A 22,711-nucleotide genomic window follows, 5' to 3' on the forward strand; every position below is an offset into this window, starting at 1 on the left:
GAACTCTGCACACAGGATGTATGAAACATTCCCTCAGTGAAATACACTCATGGAAATGTGTAGACAAGTGCCTGACATGTGGTGGCAATTTAATAACTATTAGGAAAGGCACAAAACTTAACAGTTGTTAAGTTTCTAACATAGGCAAGGCATTGTGCTATGTGATTTATATCCTTTAATTCTTCTTCTTCTTTTTTTTTTTCTATAGAGACCAAAGTTTATTAGTGGTTACCAGGGGCCGGAGGGAGGGGGAAGGGGAGTTTATTGCTTATGGAGTAATGAGTTTCAGTTTATGTGATGGAATCATCACATTGATTAAGGGTGGGGTTGCACAGCTGATTAATGCTGTCAGTAAGTTGTATACCTGTAGAAAGTTGAATTGGCAAAAGTTGTGTAATAGATATAGTTACAACAACAACAACAAAAAAAGTGGCTGAGGCTGCTATGTACAATCAAACACCTCATGGGATTTGGTTCCTTGGTTTGGAAGTTTAGGGTTATGGTTTCATGGAACGTCCCAGTTAATTGGCCTAATAATGTGTTTAGTTCTGTTGCATAGTGCCTGGGGACTTAAAAGCTTGCAAGTGTCTATCTAAGGCACCACATTGGTATCTATTCACCTGGAGCAATGGAGGAAGGAGAGTCAGGAATAGGAAGAGGAAATGGAATATGTGGCTAATTGCCTCCATGAACGACTGACTCTTTTGCCACGAGATCAGAGGAACTGGATGGCACTGAACATTTTGATCAAGGATTCTATATTCTTTAATTCTTAAAACAACCTAAAATATGTGTGTTAATTACCCTCATTTTACCAATGAAGCCCTAAATATTAGAGAATTAATTAAATTAAATTCTTCAATGTCTCATAACTAGCAAGTGGAAGAAGTGGGGTTCAAACCCAAGGCTACCTGGTTCTAAAGTTTATGATCTTTCCATAGTACCATGCTTCCTTTTGTTTGAACTTGAGTGTGAATTTGAGTGCCTACATCCAAGGACTATAATACTACTCACATTTATGAATATGTTGGTTCTGCTATGTCATGTATTCAATACTCCAAAACCAAACCCGTGCCTTAGAGTTGATTCTGACTTGTGCAACCATGTCGATCAGAGTAGACCTGCCCCATAGGTCTTCCACAACTGTAAATCTTCACAGAAGCAGACTGCCACGTCTTTCTCCCAGGGAACGGCTGGTGGGTTAGAACTGCCAGCCTTTCAATTAGCAGCTGAACACTTAACCATTTTGACACTGGGGCTCCTTTTGTATGCAATAAACCAAAATCCAAACCCATTGCTGTCTAGTCGATTCCAACTCATAGATGACTATGTAGGACAGAGTAGAACTGCCCCTTAGGGTTTCCAAGGAGCAGCTGGAGGATTCAAACTGCTGACCTTTTGGTTAGCAGCCACGCTCTTTAACCACTGCGCCATCAGGGCTCCTTTGTATACAATACTACACTGTAAGTATTCATACCTCACCCATCTAAGAATATATTTTGAATGGAAGTCTCCATCTCAAACATTCATTTCAATTAAGTAGAAGGAGGAGGAGAAGAAAGGCATGACAAAGAGCAAGATTAACTTGGAGAATAGGTCTTTGGGGGTATGATCTTTGGGAAGAAAAACAGAGCATAGATTATTTAAACCCACTTTTGTTTTATTGAGAAAGTACCAGAAAAAAATGCACTGAATTCTTGTTAACTGCTCAATACTTGAGTGCTGAATGCAAATTAATTGCCAAAACCATCTGGTAATCATTTGAATCTGGCAATAAAAGTGATGAGTGAAACATTTATCATCAATCTGAAGGCACATTTTTCTAATAGGTCTTTTATTCAAGTTTTATGTTTGTGCTATGAACTTAAGGTTTTTTGTAGCCACACGGTGCTTCCAACTTCTACTTGTAATCAGGATGAATCTCATGACATAGTACTGGCACTAGAAGGGATATGCAGTTTGCCTTCATGGGTCAATACAATATCTACCTCTTGACTCTATAAAGGAATGCAAACTTTGATTAAATTAGGAAAAACCAATTAGTATATTTTGACTTTAAGAAAGATTTTTGCAGATTTCAGAATGTGCATAGAATTGTGTGTGTGTGTGTGTGTGTCTGCATTGTGTGTCACTGGAGAGATGCTTATGTAAACTTGACAGTGGCATACTTCTCAGGAAGATAGTCAAAGGTACAGCATCTTTGGTATCAGACTAAAATCCTTAGGAAGAGTACCACTCTTAAAAAGGGCCAAAAGCAATCCCTATATAGGGCCCTGGGCTTTATTAGGTCTGACAGGAAAAATATGCGAAGATAAAACTTAGGAAAGAGCATTTGAAATATAGTGCTCAGCAATGGCACATTGTGACCCATTATCCAAAATATTAATTCCTGGCAGTTACCACATCATTCGGGGCCCATGAAAATGCTTCTCCATCTCTCTATGTTTTATTCTTGTAAAAATATGTGTAACACAACATCTGCCAATTCAACAGTTTTCTGGTGTACAGTTTCCCTCTATCTATTGCCCTATATGCTCAAAATAAAAGGCAATGCCTTGAAATTTTGTAGGTTTGCCTCAATTTTATGTCAGAGTTGAATGCTTCTTTCAATGAAGAAAGACTTTGAGTAGCAGAATTTTTAGGTAGGAAAATGGCAAATTGACGGTCTTGTCAAATCTTTCCTCTCAAGAAATATGAATGAAGTAGATTCTTGCCTAACAATGTATTGTTTTCCAGTAGCGACCAGGATCAATTTCCTTCCTTTTCTTTGTTTTCTAATATGTGGTTCCAGAGGTTCTTATGAGTCAGCATGATATTCACAAGAGCTGTACATGAATGCTGAGAAACATTTTGGGGTATTGATCAACAAACCTCCAGTGGTGGATAGATGGTGGCTGTGCATGAGATGCGCTGACTGGGAACCAAACTCAGTCACCTGCCTGGAAGGTGAGAATTCTATCACTGAACCACCAGTGCCCCCACACATCTAGCCCTACATTTATGTACTTTGGCAGATGAAATTTTTAGTGTCATTGAGGGTCAATTTCTGGACTCTTGAAGTTAGAATTGATTAGGGAAAGAGTATGGGTATAAAGTATCACAGGATATTATCTAGATAACAAGTTAGCTGGATAAATGATGATTAAGTGTCCATTATTTTTCTGTTGCTGCTGTAACAAACTACCATGAACATAGCAGCTTAAAACAGCACAGATTTATCATTTCACAGTTACTGTAGGTCAGAAGTCAGGCACTATCAGATTTAGTTGGTTCTCTGCTCGTTTTTGAAGAGTTCGAGGATCAGCCTGCTTCCAAGTTCATTGAGGTTGTTGGCAGAATTCCGTTCCATACAGTTGTATGACTGAGGTACCCATTTTCTTGCAGCTGTTGGCTCGGGGTTGTTTTCAGCCTCTAGAGGCTTCCTGTTTTCTTTGGTTTGTGGCTTCCTTCCTCCATTTCAGAGCCAGCAACGGCAGATCAAGTGTTCCTCACTGTTTGAATCTGTCCGAACTCCTCTTCTGCCCCATCTCTCCTGCTTTCTTTTTCGACCACATCTCTCTAACTCACTATTCTGCCTTCCTCTTCTCCTTTTAGGAGCTTATGTGATTAATTGGATCCATTTGGGTAATGGAGGATAATGTCTGTTATGGATTGAATTGTGTCCCCCAAAATATGTGTCATAAATCCTAAATCCCTGTACTTGTGGATGTAATCCCATTTGGGAATATGACTTTCTTTGTTATGCTAATGAGGTCATTATCAATGTAGGGTGTGTTTTAAGCCAATCACCCTTGAGATATAAAAAGAGCAGATTAGGCACAGAGGAGCAAGTAAGGACAAACTGAGGAAGACTGACGTCACATGGTGATTGCCAGGGAACGAGAAACAAGCTGAAAAGAGGCAAGGACTTTCCCCCAGAGCTGAGGCAAAGAGAAAGCCTTCCCTTAGAGCTGGTGCCTTGAAATTTGGACCTTTAGCCCCCTATACTGTAAGAAAAATTTTCTGTTTAAACCACCCATTTGTGGTATTTCTGTTACAGCAGCCCCAGAAAACTAAGGCAATGTTCTTATCTGGCAGTTGGATTATTAGTAATCTTAATTCCATCTGAAAAGTCCCTCACAACAGTACCTATATTAGTGTTTGAATAACCAGGGGATAGAATCTTGGGCAAACATCTAGACAATTTTGCCTACCACAAAGCGCCTGCCTCATGATAAGAATGATTTCCAGTGTTTTTTTTTTATACAGAACTACCATTTATAATGGGTGTTCACATCCATTAATTTCTTTGAATCTCACAACAGCCTCAGTAGGAGGTGCTACCTCAATTTGTTGTTGTTGTTAGGTGCTGTCAATTCGGTTCCGACTCATAGTGACCCTATTCACAACAGAACGAAACACTACCCAGTCCTGTGCCATCCTTACAATTGCTGTTACGCTTGAGCTCATTGTTACAGCCACTGTGTCAGTCCATCTCGTTGAGGGTCTTCCTCTTTTCCACTGACCCTGTACTTTGCCAAGCATGATGTCCCTGTCCAGGGACTGATCCCTCCTGACAATGTGTCCAAAATATGTAAGATGCAGTCTCGCCATCCTTGCTTCTAAGGAGCATTCTGGTTGTACTTCTAAGACAGATTTGTTTGTTCTTTTGGTAGTCCCTGGTATATTCAATATTCTGTAATTTCCACATTCGGTTGGATCACCTCCATTTACAAGTAAGGAAAAAGAGCATAGATAATGTTCAATAATGTGTCTCCCTGTTCCATGACAGGTGTCTAGCTGGTACTTCCTCCTTTTGGCATTGTCTTCTAGTCTTGCTGCCATGGTTGCCCTTTGGACTTGGGGACTGGAGTTGACCTTTTTTGCTTTGATATTTGGCAGTCCTCAGGTCTTGGCTCATTCCTTATCTCTTGTCGATTCATGACTTCTTTGCATCATTTTTCAGCAGGACCCAGCATTAGAACTCCATCTTTTCTTTGGCTAATTTAGCTGGTGCCCCAGATACCCTCAAGATATCACTGGATATCTTGTTTCTGTATCATTCCATAGCCTATATTTTTGGGAAGACTACAGGGTGGAATGGAAAGAACATGAGCTTTGTTGTAATAGAGGCTTTATTGTCATCTGAGGGTATGATCTTGGGCAAGCTATATAACCTCCTTGAGTGTAAATTTCCTCAGTCATAAAAAATGGGAATAATTATGTTTGCCTCTCAGGTGTGATTAAAGATTAAATTATTTAATGATATATGGATGCTCCTGGCACAGTGTCTGGCATATGTCAGCTGCCCCCAAAATTATAGTTGCTATAATTCATAATTAACAGTTTATATCCCTCCTTGCCCTTTGCATTGTGAGTGCTTAGAGTGTCAGAACTAGATATTACTCTTTTTTTGCATCTTTCCTTTATTCTCTGGCACATAGTGAGTTCTTAATAAATTCTTGTTGAGTTCAATTTAAAATTAATTTTAAACCTATTATTTTATAGTGAAACTGCTTGGGATAAGATAAATGTGATTGATAGCTTCTTCTTCATAGCTATTAATAAAAATTGGAACTAGAAATACATTGGTTTCCATTTTCATCATTAACTTTGTTCTCTCTTGCCCAAGTGCTCATCAGCTCTGAGTTGCTTCCAGGTGCATGGTTGCATTAGCTTTGCTCTCACACATGCTTTTGGGAGCGGGCTTCCATATTCTGTATTGTGATATCTGCAGTCCTTCCCGCAGTCCTCAGCTTTAGCTCTCTGTGTAGCATATTGATGCTTGCTTGTCATTGTCCATTTAGGGCCCACCCCTCCAGCAAGTTTCTTTTCCAAGTATTTCCATTCTGCCAAGGATCAATGCTTTGAGAAGCTTCTAAGTGGAGCTTCTGAACATACTTAGATACATAGAGCCTTGAATGATCTGTTGTTTCTTCAGATTGTTTTTTTTAAAGAAAAAAATGGAAAGAAAAAACATTTATCATTTGGTGTCTTAGCCATTTCCCAGGATAGGACAGGAATGGACTTAAGTCCCAAATCCAGACTTAATGCTGTAGTCCAGAATGCTGTCAACTTTTTTACCAGGAGTATAGCAAATGGCCTTCCAACTGGACTACCTGCATTCATGCTTTCCCCCTTTCAATTGTTCTACAGGCAGTATCCTGAGGGGTATTTTTGAAAAGCAAGTCTTATTTTGTTACTCCTTTACCTGCCATACTTTTCAACTTGGTTGTCACTGTGTCCAGTGAGTCTGTTGGCATTTTATCAGATAGAACAAATCAAGCATTTTATACCTCTTTAATGTGCACATTCCATTACTCCCAATACAGATAGTCTGTGCATTTAGCTGTTGATTCTCTTTGATCATTAGGGTGGATCATAAATAATATAAAACTTTATGTTGATTCCTAGAGAGGTCAATTAAGTATCTTCTTAGACTTACTTGAGGGCTGTGAGGAGCGATAGAGACTTTACAATGACTCATAGTTCCAACAACTGTGACAGCCTTTTGACTTTGGCAATCTGTTTTTCTGAACCTCAGTTTCTATATGTGTAAATGACATTACCAGCCTCACTTCTATGAGTATCAAATATATTGATACATACAGAATATGTAGCATGGTGTCTGGAATAAAGTCACTGTGGAATGTAGTAAGCTTGCTATTATTATGGAGGAAGTGCCAGGAAAGTCTTGGTAACCAAAAATTTCTTTCTCAGTACCTAGTTTATTGCTGAAATTTTTACTTTTTAATCATTCATTTGCAGTCAAATGTGAAAGGATTTGATTAATACAGCTGTTGTGTAAGAAACAGCATGGTGCAGCAGAGGGAGAGTGATCTCTGGCTCATGTAGATGTAGGATGGCACTCTCACACTGCAGCTTACTGGTGTCTGACCACAGCAAGTTAGTTTACTTCTCTGATGTGGCCCATGTGAGATGTAAAAATGTAATTAAAAATAAGCTAGAGCATCAGCAAGTGTGCCATTTAGTCAACAAATATTTATTGAATGCCTACTATTTATTAGATTCTAGGAACGGAGAGATTAAACAGCAAACCCTCACCCTCAAGGAACTCACAGTCTAAGCTCTATGAGTTTAGATAGCATTGGTTCTACCAGGTTCTGGAAATGGATTACCCAACATGGATACATCACCCCTGGGGAGTGGGCAGCAGGAACTGACATTTGTGGAGGACTGTTGTGAAGGCACTTGGTCAAGACTAGCTATGAGTCCTGAGCGGTAACAGGGATAACAGTGAAAAAGAAAGAAGAATCGGTGCTTTCAAATTGTGTTGGCGAGGAATATTGAATATACCACATGGACTGTCAGGTGAACAATTTTCATTATAATTTGTTAAGCTTATGCTTTTGCATAAATCTAAATGTAGCATTGATGAGGCAAATCTTCTCACATTTTCAGTCATGATGGAGGATTCTTCAGAAAACATCTACATTTTCTATCTTGGCCATCTAGGGTTTTTTTCATTCTACCCAGTTTCTTTGCTGCTGTGATGACCCAAATTATCCCATTCCCTAGTGCACCCCAAGGGATCAATGAACTTCAGTCTTCTCCTCTAAGCTCACAAAACAGTGGGCAGGATTGGACCCTCATCTTCGTTACGGGCCAACTTGCCCCATCTACCTTCACTATTCCAAGCGTCCAGGACTTCAAGGCACAGATGCAAGGTTCCTTAGTAAAGAATCAAGCAGAGCTCAGAAGTGTACCACAGTGAATGAGGAATAAATGCCAAAATTTCAGGTAATGTAGTCATCCCTTCTACTTCCCAAAGAAGCCTCTTATGATTGGGAGTTCCCAATGGGAACTGACCCTCTCCTCCCAGAGTACCCTGTTATTATGAAACTCCTTTACAAGTTTCTGAAGCTTGGGACCCCACTCTCCTTCTTCAGAAAACTTTGTCTATATCATACAAAGAATGAGGTGTAACCCCTGATATCTTGCAGATTTGTATCTTCTTGCAGCCTGCAAATTTGAGCAACACTTTAGACTATAGCTGTATAGTATTAATGGTTGAGATAAGAAGCTCCAGAGAGAAGGTAGGCTCTGGACTCCTGAATAAAGGTGAATTTGGGTTCCTTTAGTCTCTCAACCATTGAGAACCTTGGGGTGGGGGCGTTGCGGGGGCAGCTAATTCTCTTAACTAAGTTACCTGTGAAGTAAGCTACCCTTGTAAATGTAAACCTTGCTCTTTTTAGAGACTATGTAGTGTAATCTCATATTGAAGAAAGGATGATTCTCCCATTGGCACGGTTTTGTCCTTGATTGTGTGAATTATAGACATTATAGACTCCCTGATTACTGGGCTAAGAATCGTTTGACTTTTCTTGCCTCCCCCTCACCAAATTCACTACTAATGAACATTCTCTTTGCTACATTGAGGGAGAGAGGGGAATAATGCCAGCTTAGATTTGCTAGCTCTGATTAAATTTTTTATTCTGAGTCTCCTGATAAAAGCTGGTAGATGTAAAATGCAGAGGAGGGGTGGTCAGTTCATCCCGCCATGTCAACAAGGTTAATTTCTATTCATATGAAAAGAACCCCAGGCTAGATTAGATGATCTTACTTTGGGTTACAACAGTCCTCTGTCTGTCATCACCCATGAATTTTTCCGCTTCTCCTACTAGACTATAAATTCCTTGAGGGCAGAGGCTCATGTTATTCATCTTTGAAACTGGAGTCCCCTGTATTACCTAGCCAGTTGGTCTGTATTCAAAAAAGTATTTGCTGAATTGAACAAAACCAAAGCAAAATAGATAGCATAATTTAAAATAAAATTTTTTTCTCTAATAGCAAAATGAAATACGTGTCACCGTTGTGACTATGTTTTAGAAAAAAATATTACAAATGCCCACTTCCTCCTAAAAATGCTCTAGATCTTTCACAGACTAACCATTAGGACTCTGGAGTAAGCCATTGCAATCTCTGTCTGGAATCTTTTGGATATGAAATTCCTCATATGTAGTCCACTCTGATTTCCTCACTGAACCCACTGAGACAGTTGCAGCTCACAGGGTTGTTAACCTTACTGTCAGTAGGATCCCTTTGCAGAGATGAGCTTCTTAAGGGGTAATTTTATTCCATTAAACTGCTTGTAACTTGCTGCATTGATCAAGCAATTAATTGAAGACTTACCTGAAACTTCAAGGCAGCTTTTAATTTTAAGTATATTGATTTTTTTGCTCCCCCCTTTTCCCCTACTGCCCACCTTGAATATATGGATAAACAGTTGTTTTTTTGTTGTTGGCATAAGCTGGTATCCTTTGCTGTGTCTCTTAAAACTCACTTTTAGATTCAGAAAGAAAATAACAAATTTTTGATGATAGTGATTCAGCTGTTCATGTCTTTTCATTATACATTTGTGGCCTGGCTGTATGGAATTCGATTTTGCTTTTAGAGTTTGATTTATTCTGTCCTCTCCACTTGATGTGAATTCACAATTCCTCTTTTATGTTTGCTAAAAGCAAAAATAACAATCCTAATCACCACCTAACCAAGATTAATTTATTGCTATTAAGCAAAAGGATGCTTGTTACAAAAGATACATGTGTCTGCAAAGATGGCTCGTGCTGGTCTTGGAAAGCTGTCAGGAGCTCAGAGACATTGCTTCCTCCTTGTTTTAGAGGTATGGCCATTGGTGGTCCAGAATCTGCCCCTCTGAGTGTAGCCAAGAAAGGAACTGAGAAGCAGGGACTCTGAAAACCGAAAACCAAACCCGCTGCCGTCGAGTTGATTCTGACTTATAGCGACCGTATAGGACAGAGTAGAACTGCCCCATAGAGTTTCCAAGGAGTGCCTGGCGGATTCGAACTGCCAACCTCTTGGTTAGCAGCCGTAGCACTTAACCACTATGCCGCTTGGGTTTAGGGACTCTGAAAGGGAGGTGATATATGAACAGACCCTCCCCTAACATTTCAGGGCCTAGGGTAAGGGTAAAAATGGAGGGTCACACACCTAGTATGTCTAAATACTTAAAAGTTCTAAATCAAATTATGCTTACAGTCTGGCTCAGATTTTCACCCAGGACCCTATAGCCTATACATGGAGATGGTCCATGAGACTTGTAGACTAAGGTGCTACATTCTCCTCTAGGCCAGCCCTGCCCCTGCAAGGCTTAGCTCTTTTGGAGAAGGCAGGGTGGAACCTGGGCCAGAGCTCAGAACTCTTGGACACCAACTGCATCAGCCTCCTGGTCTTGGTGGGAAGTGGGCAGAAGGGATTTGTCATGCAGAATCCTCTGTAATTCCTGTTTGCTCAATGGGTTAGTAACATTTAAATAAAACCTTTCTTATGGGATCAAAAAGAAAAAGAATTTGTGTTTTCATATTTGTGATATATGGTGTCCTTCAAAACCTGGGGCCCAGAGCAAGGGCTGTTTTTGCCTGGTTCTAAAGGTAGTTCTGTATATGGATCTCTACTCCTGACCTGACCTCTCCAGTGGCTTTGTTTTAGAAAGTGTGAATAACTGGAAGTCTGCCCTTTAAAATGCCTCAGTCCTTTACTCATCGGTCAGTCTGAGCAAGTGATACAAATGTCCCTCTAATTCTAAGCAGCGAGGAATGGGGTGATGAAATCAGCTACTGGCTGGACTTCAGGCTGCACAAACCCCAAAATGAAACCTGTTGCCATCAAGTCGATTCTGACTCATAGTGACCCTATAGGACAGAGTAGAAGTGCCCCATAGGATTTCCAAGGAGCAGCTGGTGGGTTTGAACTGTTGACTCTTTTGGTTAGCAGCCAAGCTCTTAAACTGTACCACCAGGGCTTCTTAGGCTGCCTGGAGCAGTAGAATTGGTTGTGGCCATTGGCAACATTGCTTGGCATCTCCAAGAGGGAGTTTAGTTAAGAATACTGAGGCATCTCTTCAATATCTCTTTAAGTTGAGGAAAAAGCAGTTTTACTAATTCCCCTTGAAACCTCTGTTTTACCACATTTACAACTAAGGCTCGTTGATACCTTACTCTGTACTAGAAATTATACTAAGCACATTATATGCATTTAATTTTCATAGAAACCATATAAAGTGGATACTATTTGAACAACACAAGAAACTGAGAAACAGGCTAACTTATAAAAAACGTCACCCAGCTAGTAAGTAGAAGAGCTGTGTTTTAAATACCGGTGTGTCCAGCTCTAAAGTCCTCACCCTTACCTTTTATGCACCACTACCTTTTATAAGAAGTACCATGTATTTACCTGCCAGTGGGTTCAGGAACATTGTCTTGGTCATATTTGTATTATGGTACCTGGCTAATACATGTTTATGAAAATATTCTTCTGTAGTAACAAATTATGTTACATTAAGCAAATATCCCAGAAATTCTATCTGCTCTATATATGCTTATTAAAGTTCATAAACTTGAGGCAGCGTTAGGACAGGGGTCGGCAAACTTTTTCCATAAAAGGCTGATAGTAAATATTTCAGTTTTTTGGGTTATACAGTGTGGTAGGCAGAATAATTGCCCCCCAAAATATCCACATTCTAATTCAAAAGAAACTGTATGTTTCATTACATGGTAAAGGAGAAATTAAAATTACAGGTAGAATTAAGGTTGGTAATCAGTTGACTTGAAGATGAGGAGATTGTCCTGGATTGTTTGGGTGGGTCCTTAAATCACAAGAGTCCTTAAAAGTAGAATAGGAAGGTAGAAGAGAAGATCAGAGTGATGTGGTGTGAGAAAGACTCTACCCACTGTTTCTGGCTTTGAAGATGGAGGAAGGGGGAAAATGAACCAATGAATGTGGCAGCCCCTAGAAGCTGGAAAAGGCAAGGAAATTGATTTTCCCTTAGAGCCTCCAGAAAGGAATGCAGTCCTGCCAACACCTTGATTTTGGTCTAGTGAAACCTGTATTGAACTTCTAACTTACAGAACTGTAAAATAATAAATTTGCGTTGTTTTATACCACTAAGTTTGTGGGAATTTGTTATAGCTGCAGTAGACAACTAATATATATGGTCTCTGTTAAATCGACCAAAAAAACAAACAAACCCTTTGCCGTTGAGCCAATTCCAACTCATAGAGACTGAATAGGACGGAATAGAACTGCCCCATAGTGTTTCCAAGGAACAGCTGGTGGATTTGGACTGCCAGCCTTTTGGTTAGCAGCCAAATGCTTAACCACTGTGCCACCAGAGTCCCATGGTCTCAGTTACAGCTAATTAAATCTGTCACTGTAGCGTGAAAGCAGCCATAGATAATACACAAACAAGTGGGTGTGACTGTGTTCCAATGAAACTTCATTTATAAATTCAGGGTGGCCAGTCAGATTAGGTCCACAGGATATAGTATGCCAGCCCTTGGTTTATAATTTAGGGCAAAATTAAGTGTATTTTGTTGGCAAGGATAAAAATGTCTATTATAATAGAATCAGGGCAACTATCAATGGTGATTTTGCATATAAATTAGAGAGGAAAGAAGGAAGAAAACTAATATTTATTGAGCATCTACTAAGTTGCGGGTACTATTCTAGGTGTTTCCTTCGTGTTTTCTTGTTTAACCCTTGAAATAGCAGGGTAGGATTTATATTACTAGTCCCCTTTTTACAGATGGGGAAACTGAATTCACAGAGATTAAGAAATTTAGATTCGCCCAATTAAAAAGCTAGGCTTTGAAGCTGAGTCTCCCTGGGTAAGGTTCCCACTTTTTCTACACTGGAGAAGTCTGAATAGTTCTCCATTCAGTATTTCTGACTCCTCACCACAATGTGCTGTGCTGACTATGTGAACTAGTTTGAATAGGAGAGGCTTAATATTCCAATCCTTTTTTTTTTTTCCCTGCCGGAAATTTAGTAATAACATTCAGTGTTTAGCTTCTCCTAGTTTGCTGATGTTAGCAAACTCACTGCTTATAGCTTTGTCCACTCTTCAAAGGAAAAGATGAAGTGGTTGATGGAAAGAACAGCAGCAGGTAATAGCGGATTTGGTTTGGATTTGGGTGTTTTATTGAAGTTATTGGGGTTGTAATTTCAAACAAGTGACACAGTAGGTAAGTTCTCAATTTGGAGTAAAGGATTTGAGTACATACTTAGAAAGGGATATTTCTCCACATTTCATTGCTTCTCTGATGTAGAGAATTATCAATTTGTCAATCTTAAGTATGCTTTTTCTTGGTTCAGTTTTGTAAAATTCACCTAATTCTATTATAGGTGGAATTAATAAAATTAAAACCAAAGATCCACTATTATTTCCTTCATTATAATAGTGGATCTTTGGTTTTAATTTTATTAAATATTTATCAGGTTCAGAAACCAACAGGATGAAGAACTAAGTATCAAATATATCACCACAGATGTGTAGGAATGGAGTTTCCAAGGTATGTTTTACAAAATGCTGCTTCTGGGTATGTAAGTCCCAGTAAATTATACTTGTAAAAAGGATTCTGCTATCAAATACCTTAACCCAGGATTAAACAAGTTAAATTGATTTCCTGATTATAGGACATCTTAGAACCTAAAGAGTCTCCAGGAGAATACGGTGTTTGGTTTTTCTAAACCTTATTTGACCAGAGGTCACTTGCTTCATAGAGCATCACGGGGGACTAATATTTCACAAGCCACCCTTCAGGAAATGTTGGAGGAAATGGCAAATGCATGGAGGCATGAAATAGCCTGGCATGTCTTGGGAAAAATCAGTAGTTCACCATGGCTGTGATGTGTGGAATGGGATAAATCAGAGGCCAGATCACAGTGGCCACTGTAAAAAGTTTGGACTTTATCCTAGACAATGAGAGCAATTGAAATATTTTAAGAAGGGAAAATGATCAGGTTTGTGCTTTGGAAAGACCACTCTAGTTTCAGTGTGGGGGTTATATTTGAGGGGTTGAGGTATGGAGGAAGTCAGGATGACTATTAGGCAACACTGCCTTAATCCAGATGAGGGATGATGAAGGACTAAACAAAGTAGTAATGACACATTCTTACTGAATGAGATAAAGACGAGGGGAAGATAGTAAGCAGATTCTGTCGGACTTGGTGAAAGGCTTGACAAGGGTGGCAAGGAGAGAACAGAGTCTGAGTTGACTTTCTGATTTGTGTGACTGGTGGATGGTGTGCCATTCACCAAGAAAAGGACTAGAGGAGAGAGTGCACATTCAGAGGCAGAGTTGATGAGTTCAGCCAAGGATACACTGTCTTTATAGCTTCTGTAGGGTCTTCATATGGAGCTATCTGAGAGGCAGTTTCCATGCTATTGTATAAGAGATCTTAAAAAAAAAAAAGCTCCTTTAGTGAATATTTTGATCAACAAATCCATAGGAGAATCCTGATCGAAAGGGGGGAAATATAGAACAGAATTTCAAATTTTCATGGACTGTAGACTTTCTCATGCCATGGAGGGTAGATGAACCACTGAAATTATTGCCCTGAGATAGTCTTTAAACCTTAAACCAAAAATAACCCCTGAAGTCATCTGAAAACTGAACAATAGTTTATCTAGTAAAAAAGTTCTGCCATGAGAATTACGCTCTTTTAATAACTACCTGTGTGGGATCAAATTGACAATAGCAACTTGAAAGATTAGATAGGAACTTTAGGGGGCAATGATTTTATGTTAATAAGGGAGGAACAGCTCAGGAAAGGAGGGTGAGAATGGTTGCACAACCAACTCAAAGAATGTAATCAATGCCACTAAATTGTACGTAGAAACTGTTGAACTGGTGGATGTTTTGCTGTGTATATTCTCAACAACAACAACAAAATGAAATTTAGAGAAAAAGAGGCTCCCGTTTATTGAGAGCTTATCGTATCTGCACATCCCGCTAACATATTTTACTTAAAAATGTATCATTTACTTTTTTCAATCTTCTCAACTTCCTTATGTAGTAGGTACTATTATCCCATTTTATGACTGAAATAATTAAGAGAAGGGAGCTAAAGTAACTTGCTTATGTTCATACAACTAGAGAATGGCAGAGTTAGGGTACCAACTGGCCTTTTAACCCATTATATTAAATGGGTGTACATATCAGGTGTTACACTAAATGGGTATGCATATTAGGTCACTCTACTTTAAGTTCCTCTCCAGCGATCAAGCTTTCCCTGTTTCTAGTAAGCAGAATGGATGGCTCCAGGCTCTGCACACTGGAAGACCTTGGATGGAGTCTTCTCAGGGCTCTTGCCTCATTCTTCTTTGTATTATTGCTGATAGAGTGCTTATTATTCGTCTTCTAACACTATCATCTGCTCAGGGTTGGGGACTCATCCTGAATCTTATCTCTGTCCCCAGAACTCAGCAAAGTGTCTTGTGTAGAATGTGTGATCCATATGTATTCTTTTTCACCCACCAAGATTTACTTTACTCTTGCGTCTAGGTTTACTCTAAATTAGGTGGAATCCCAGGTGGTCTGTGGTGAGACAAATGGTCCTGGAAAACCAACCAGAAAGATCCTGGGATTGCTGAGGAGGTTCCACGAAGTATAGATATGCCTCTCAGAACATTCTTTCCCTAATGTGTCCCCATTTCTTTTTTTGGGCTAATTTTTCTTTCTTCTGTCCAGTTAAGGAGGAACATCAGGAATTTCATTTACCTGTGTTTTGCCTCATTTTCTTTCCTTATATTGGTGTAGTGGAAAGGGCAATAGATATAGATCCAAACAGCCTGTATTTAAAGCCTTGTCGTGCCCCATTACCAGCTGTGGGCTCTCAGCAACCACTAACCTGCATGAGCCTCTCTTTCCTCATTTGTTAGAGTTTTATTGTGGTATCTTCCTGCCTATCTCATGGAGCTAATATACAAATCCAGTGGTCTAAAGAGTATGAAAATAGTTTGTGGACTTGAAAGCTTATCATCTGGAGGGTTGCAGGATTAGGAGAAGATTGCAGAATGCCAAGGCCTCAGTGAATAAGAAGAGTAATGGAATTGGGAAGAGCAGAGATGAGATTAGCCTGTACACCAAGAAGCTCATGTAGAAACAGCCTGATTCTGAGGGCAGTTTTTCCTATATCAGATTCGGTGATATTTATATACTAATTTATGTGGTGGGAAAACCAAATGGTCTGGTGGAACAATCAAGGACTTAGCTCTGAAGGCTTTGTTGGTATATCACTTTTCAGGCTGAGTGATGACTAGCAATATAACCCTCTGAGTCTCAGTCCTTTCATGTGTTAAATGGGGATAATGATGTCTATGTCTTTAGGATGTTGTGACAATTACTGAAACAATGTGTGCAAAATTCCTGACACAAAGTGGTGGGCCCAGTTTCCGGTTAGTTCTTCTTTCTTCCTTTTATTGTTATGGCTGATGTTTTCACCTTCTCTACTCCTGGCAGAATTGTCCTCTGTTGTACCACATTACTGTTGTAGCACATTACTCCTAGCATGCTCACTGCCTGGTATTATAGCCAGCGAGTCTGTAGTTCTGGCTCTGCCACTAGAGCATGAACAACATCCAGAATAATGCTTAGAACAATGAATATCTGTGGAATGAATGAATGAAGTTACTTCTCATATCAATGCCGTGAGGTAGGTATTATTAGAAGTTAAATGATATGGTTGGTTACATTCTCAGCTAATCAGAGGTGGTATGCCAATTTTGAAATCAGATTTTTCTGACTCCAAAACTTGTACTGTTTTCAGTAACGAATTACTTCCTAAGTATCATAAATTAAGTGGAAAGTGTAAAGTATCATGAGACATATAGCTATAGTGTTAACTGAGACCAGAAGAGATTTAAAGCAGCTTCCTTTCTACTCTACTCATTGCCTTCTTTGATGCAATGTGTTGTAGAAGGGAAGACATAGGCTCTTTGGTCAGACAAACTATGGCATGGATTCTGATTCTGCTCCTTATTAGTTAGGTCTCTTTGGAGTTGTTCCCTAACTTTTGTGCTCCACAGATTTCCTGTTATTAAGTAACTATAATACTTTCCTTTTGGAGTTGTTGGCAGGATTAGATGGCATAATATTTATGACTTCTCTCCTCCTAATGGTGCTTCCGTCTGTATTGTGTATAAGTGCTGAGTCTTTCGATTCAGCATTTAGTCTGTTATAGTTTTCATGTGTGTTAGCATTAGTTCTAGGACAGGATTCTGAGCTCCTTGAGGATAGAGGCAAGATCTTCTACCACTTATGTATTTCAGATAACATTTGCCAGGGCTTATGGTAGTGGCCTCCAACCTTTCCTTGATGAGTGAATTACTTTGATTTTTTTATGAATCCCAGGAAAATCCTAGTAGTGGGAGTGAATAGATGCTGACAGGACAATTTACTGCAATAAACTTAGGTATGGAAGATGGATCATCTTCTAGGTTGAAGTTCAGTTATGTTAAGTCTCAACATTGGCCAATAAAACAAGCTCAACATGTCTGTAATCTTTTGGAATAAGATAATACTTACAGATATTTTTGGTTGCTACCTTGATTTTCTTATCTTTTTTTTTTTCCTGCCCCCAAACAAATGCCATTACTAGAATCAGAGTTGCTTGGCGGGGGGAGGGGGAAGGCTAGGAATTTGTTCTTTGAACTAATGTTAAATATTTAAAAATTACTATGGATTTATCGAGTATTTTAAGGATCATATTTCTGGGTTGTTTGTTAATAATCTAAACTCTAACATAAAAATCTATTTAGACAAGAGGCTCAGTGGCCTCTGGGAAAAGTCTTGAAAATGAATTTGAGCAAGGTAGAGTATTGAATGAAATAAGTCTCTTAATGTGTGAATTTTAAAGAGATGTCAGTGAAATGGGAAATATATATTTGTTATTAACAACTGGTTAGAAAGGCATTTTGATTTACTGTGGAGGGGGATTGCAATTTCACTTTCCACTGGATAGGCAGAAAATGGGCTCTGCCTCATTACATTGTGAGATTAGTGTTTGTGCTGAATCCCTAACCAAGTGGACAAAGTGAGCCATTGAAGCCTGAATTATTTGGTTTCTTTCCAGGAAGTCACTGGCTTTCAGCTCGAGTGGTATTTACTGCTCATCCTTTCTGCTTCTTGTCCCACTGGTTTACTTCTCTTCTTCCTTAGAGATTCAGTTGTGACCAGGTAAAATGAACCTTCCAACTATCCTCACTCCTATCGAGGCAAGGTTACTTATTTCGCGGCAAATGAAAGTTCTACTCCTTTATTCATCTTCAGCTGACTTTCATGACTAGCAAATCTAAACTTTCCAAAGAGAAGGCATGATAGATACTGGAACAACTCAGATGCTGCTGCAAATTCACCTTCCTATAAGTTTAGCTGTTGGGTTAGTCGGTACTTACTATGTAATAAATTAGTAGCTTAAAAATATTTATTTAACTCATGATTTTCTGGATCTGCAATTTGGGGTGGGATTTGTTGGGCAGAGCCAGGCTTGGCTGACCTTGGCAGGGATCTGTCATGTGCCTGTGGTCAGTGGCAGGGTTGGCTGGAGGATGGCTGCTCCAACATGGCTCAGTGGGCAACTTATCTCAGCTCCATGTATTCTCTCACCTGCCACTATAGAAAACTTGTCTTTTTCACATGGTGTCAGTAGTAAGAATCTAAGAGAGAAGTGGAAGTGTGTAAAACCTCTTGTGATTCAGGCTGAGAACTTGTGTAATGCTATGTTCACTGTGTACTATTACCCTAATCATATCATAGCTCAGACAGATTTAAGGGTAGAGAAATATATTTCACCACTTGATGGGAGAAGGTCCAAAGAATTGTGGCTTTTTTTTTTTAATCTACTATAGGAGTCTTTCTGTGGCTTTGTTGGCTTTAAGCATTTGTTTCCAGATATTTGAAGTTCATATTATTCATAAAAGGAAAATCTGAGAAGAATCCCTGTGTTTGGGAGATTATTCCTAGACCTTGGTGGCATCTGCCTCTGCCCTGTTTTTATTCTTGCTTTCTCTTTCTAATTTTCCTCTTGTACAGCCCTTACAATGTGACAATTTTAGGAACCAATTCTTTGTCTCTCCATCTTCCCATGCCATTCTCTAGTAAAATATCTTTCACTCTGTTTCTGCCAAGTGCTATCTATTGCCAAGTGCCAAGGACTTTTCTATTTTTACTAAACCCTGCACATGAGGTCCAAGGTGCCTCTAGGGACCACTGTCTTATAAGCACAGTTAGCATGGGCCCATACACTGGACACAATCAATTCCCTAGTATGTAACTCAGAGGAAGGATACAAATATTAAAAAGTTTTGTATTCACATGATATGCAAGCCCCAAGTGTTGGGGTCAAGCGTTTTGTCATTTGTTTTCCCCCATTAACTCTCATACCAATTTTGTCAGAATGGCATTTTTATTTCTATTTTTAAGATAAGTAAAGAAAAGCACAGAGTGGTTAACAGGCTTATCTGAAAATACACAGCTGATGGATATTGGATGCAGGATTTGAATTCAACGTAGTCTAACTTCTCAGTATGTTTTCCTTCTAATACATCATACTACACCATTGAAAGTAGCTTTAATCAGCACAAGTAATGCTAGGTGTTAGATACATTATGTCAAAATTGAAAAAAAAAATGACCAAGAGAAAAGAATTTATTATACTAAATAATTTTTGTGCCTTGACCTTTAACTTAAGTGGTAGGCAAAGCATATTCAAAGATCTTTGTAAGGTGCCTACAGAATGATATTCCTCAGGACATGGTTTTGTCCTGTAGTTAGAAGTCATGACATTTTGGAAATTCCCATTCCATGGCATTGATGTTGCCTTACTTCAGATCCTCAGCCTCTTTTACCTCAATTATTTTCACAGCTTCCTACCACCTCTTTGCTTCTCGGTTTGGTCTTTTCTAATAAATCTTCCACATGACCATAAGAGAGGTCTTCTAGAATGCAAATTTAATGAAGCCATTCTCCGTAGGGTTTAGAATAAAAAAAGGTAAGCTTCTTTGCATGGCAAGACAGAAAACCTTTCCACTTCTCGTTCCTACCTACTCTCCATCCTTCTCTTTTTCCCAATTTAAGCTCTAGCAAAACAAAATAACAGGTAGATTGCTGAATGTGCCATAATGTTACACATTTCTGTTCCTTTTCAGATACTGTTTCCTTTGCTTGGAATGTCATTCCCATCCTTATCTGTCTAGTGAAATCTTTCCTCTCTTTCAAGACACTGCTCAATTATATCACCCTCTCTAGGAAGCCTTGATGGCACTGGTTTACTGGGTAGGAAGCCTTTACCTACCCCTTTAAAATGCTAATTACTCCTGTGCCACTTCTGTCCTTATATTTGCCCCTTTATAATATGTATCACACTTTCTTGTAATTACTTTTTACATGCTTTATTCTGTTAGGCTGTGAAATCTTTGAAAGAAGGATCTATGCCTTATTCAACTTTTCCTTCCAATTTTTGAAACAGATGAGGTATTCAATATGTGCTCTTAATGAGTAAATGGGTGGGTGAATTGTGCTCATGCTTCTCAGTCCAGCTAGATACTTAGGAGCTTGCAGGTTTTGTTTCCCCATAGCATCTAACATAGAACCCTGTGTATACTAGGTGATCAGTAAACACATGTTGAATTAAAGAGAATTGATTTGAAGTAGTGACTGATGTAAATAGTGCCTTGTTACTAAGAAATACCACCATATTGACATTTTCCTAGATAAACAAATTAATATTCCCATTTCTATCACTGACCCATTTGACTGAAAAACAAAACAAGTTCTAAAGTAATTTAATAGATGAGGGGGAAGAGGGACATTTTACAATTTATCTAGTTACGATTACTAAAAACTTTTTTTTAATAAAAAGAACTGAGTATGAGTCATGCATTAAAAAAAATTGGTGGAGAAAAGGAAAACAAATTGTTAATTAAATGGATCTGCCTGTGATAATACCTTATCTTTGTTTTCTCTCCTCCTTTTGAATTAGCTTGTGCTGTGTGAAATGGTAGGGCCCAGATTGACTAACATTCATGCTAAATTTTCCTGTGCTTAAAGGACCCCTCCCATGGAGTTACTGTATTAAATCCCTGATTGAATCTTTGGCCATTTCTGGGTCTTATCTCAGATACCTGTATGCCTTGGCAACAGCCTCAAATCCTTTATCATGTCTCTCACATAGTGCACAGGGTACACAGGAAAATTGGACCTAAGAAATAGTATGAACTCAGGTAGATAAATTAAACTAGAATAATATCCCTAGATCTTGAAGCACTTTGTCTTCCATTACCTGTTCATCCTCACATCCTGTAAGCTGACTTGATCTAGTCAGGGCAGATATTACTACCCCCTTTCTTGATGTAGAAACAGAAGCTTACGTGATTTCTCTTAGGCTGCACAGCTATATAGATAGTAGGGCTGGAATTTGAACCCGGACTACCTGACTGTAGATCCGTCTCTTGTTCCACACAGTACATGCTGTCTCTAGCTGCCGAGGTTGGTTCTAGCATCTTCAATGGAGGGATGCACTCTTGAATGATAGAAATTGATCTCTGTAATTCAAAATCATTCAAAAGCAGTTGCAGCAGTATATCCACAGGGAACTGCCAGAAATTCAAGCTAGATTCAGAAGAGGGCATGGAACAAGGGATATCATAGGTGATGTCAGGTGGATCTTGGCTGAAAGCAGTGAATACCAGAAAGATGTTTATCTGTGTTTTATTGACTATGCAAAGGCATTTGACTGTGTGGATCATAACAAATTATGGGTAACATTGTGAAGAATGGGAGTTCTAGAACACTTAATTGTGCTCATAAGGAACCTGTACATAGACCAACAGGCAGTTGTTCAAACAGAACAAGGGGATACTGCGTGATTTAAAGTCAAGAAAGGTGTGTGTTAGGGTTGTGTCCTTTCACCATACTGATTCAGTCTGTATGCTGAACAAATGATCCGAGAAGCTGGACTATTTGAAGAACATGGCTTATTAAGAACCTGCAGTATGCAAATGGCATAACCTTGCTTGCTGGAAAGTGAAGAGGACTTGAAGCACTTACTGATAAAGATCAAAGATCACAGCCTTCAATATGGATTACACCTCAACGTAAAGAAAACAAAAATTCTCAGAACTGGACCAATAAGCAACACCATGATGAGTGGAGAAAAGATTGAAGTTGTAAAGGATTTCATTTCACTTGGATCCACAATCAATGCCCAGGGAAGCAGCAGTCAAGAAATCAAATGATGCATTGCTGAACAAGACCTCTTTAAAGTGTTAGAAAGCAAAGATGCCACTTTGAGGTTTAAGGTGTGCCCGACTCAAGCCATGGTGTTTTCACTTGCCTCACGTGCACGCAAAAGCTGGGACAGTGAATAAAGAAGACCAAAGAAGAATTGATGCCTTTGAATTATGGTGTTGGTGAAGAATATTGAATATACCACAGACTCCCAGAAGAACTAACAATCTGTCTTGGAAGAAGTACAGCCAGAATGCTCCTTAGATGCAAGAATGGTGAGACTTAGTCTCACATATTTTGGGCATGTTATCAGAAAATCAGGAAGGAATAGACCCTGGAAAAGAACATTATGCTTGGTAAAGTAGAAAAAAAAAAAAAAAGTAGAGGGTCAGTGAAAAGGAGGAAGACTGTCAATGAGATGGATTGACATGGTGGTTGCAGCAATGGGCTCAAACATAACAATTGTGAGGATGGTGCAGGACTGGACAGTGTTCCCTTCTGTTGTATGTTGGGTTGCTGTGAGTCAGAACCGACTTGATGGCACCTGTCAACAACTCTCCAATCTCAGCTCAAACTAGACAAAAACTAGATGAAAACCTGGCTTTGCCCTCCTGTCTTCCCTTGAATGTTTTTCTCTGCTAACCTCAAGACCAAATAAATTTAATTTGATTGTATACATTCAG

Source organism: Elephas maximus, chromosome 7, assembly GCF_024166365.1.
Source record: "Elephas maximus indicus isolate mEleMax1 chromosome 7, mEleMax1 primary haplotype, whole genome shotgun sequence".
Classification (NCBI taxonomy): domain Eukaryota; kingdom Metazoa; phylum Chordata; class Mammalia; order Proboscidea; family Elephantidae; genus Elephas; species Elephas maximus.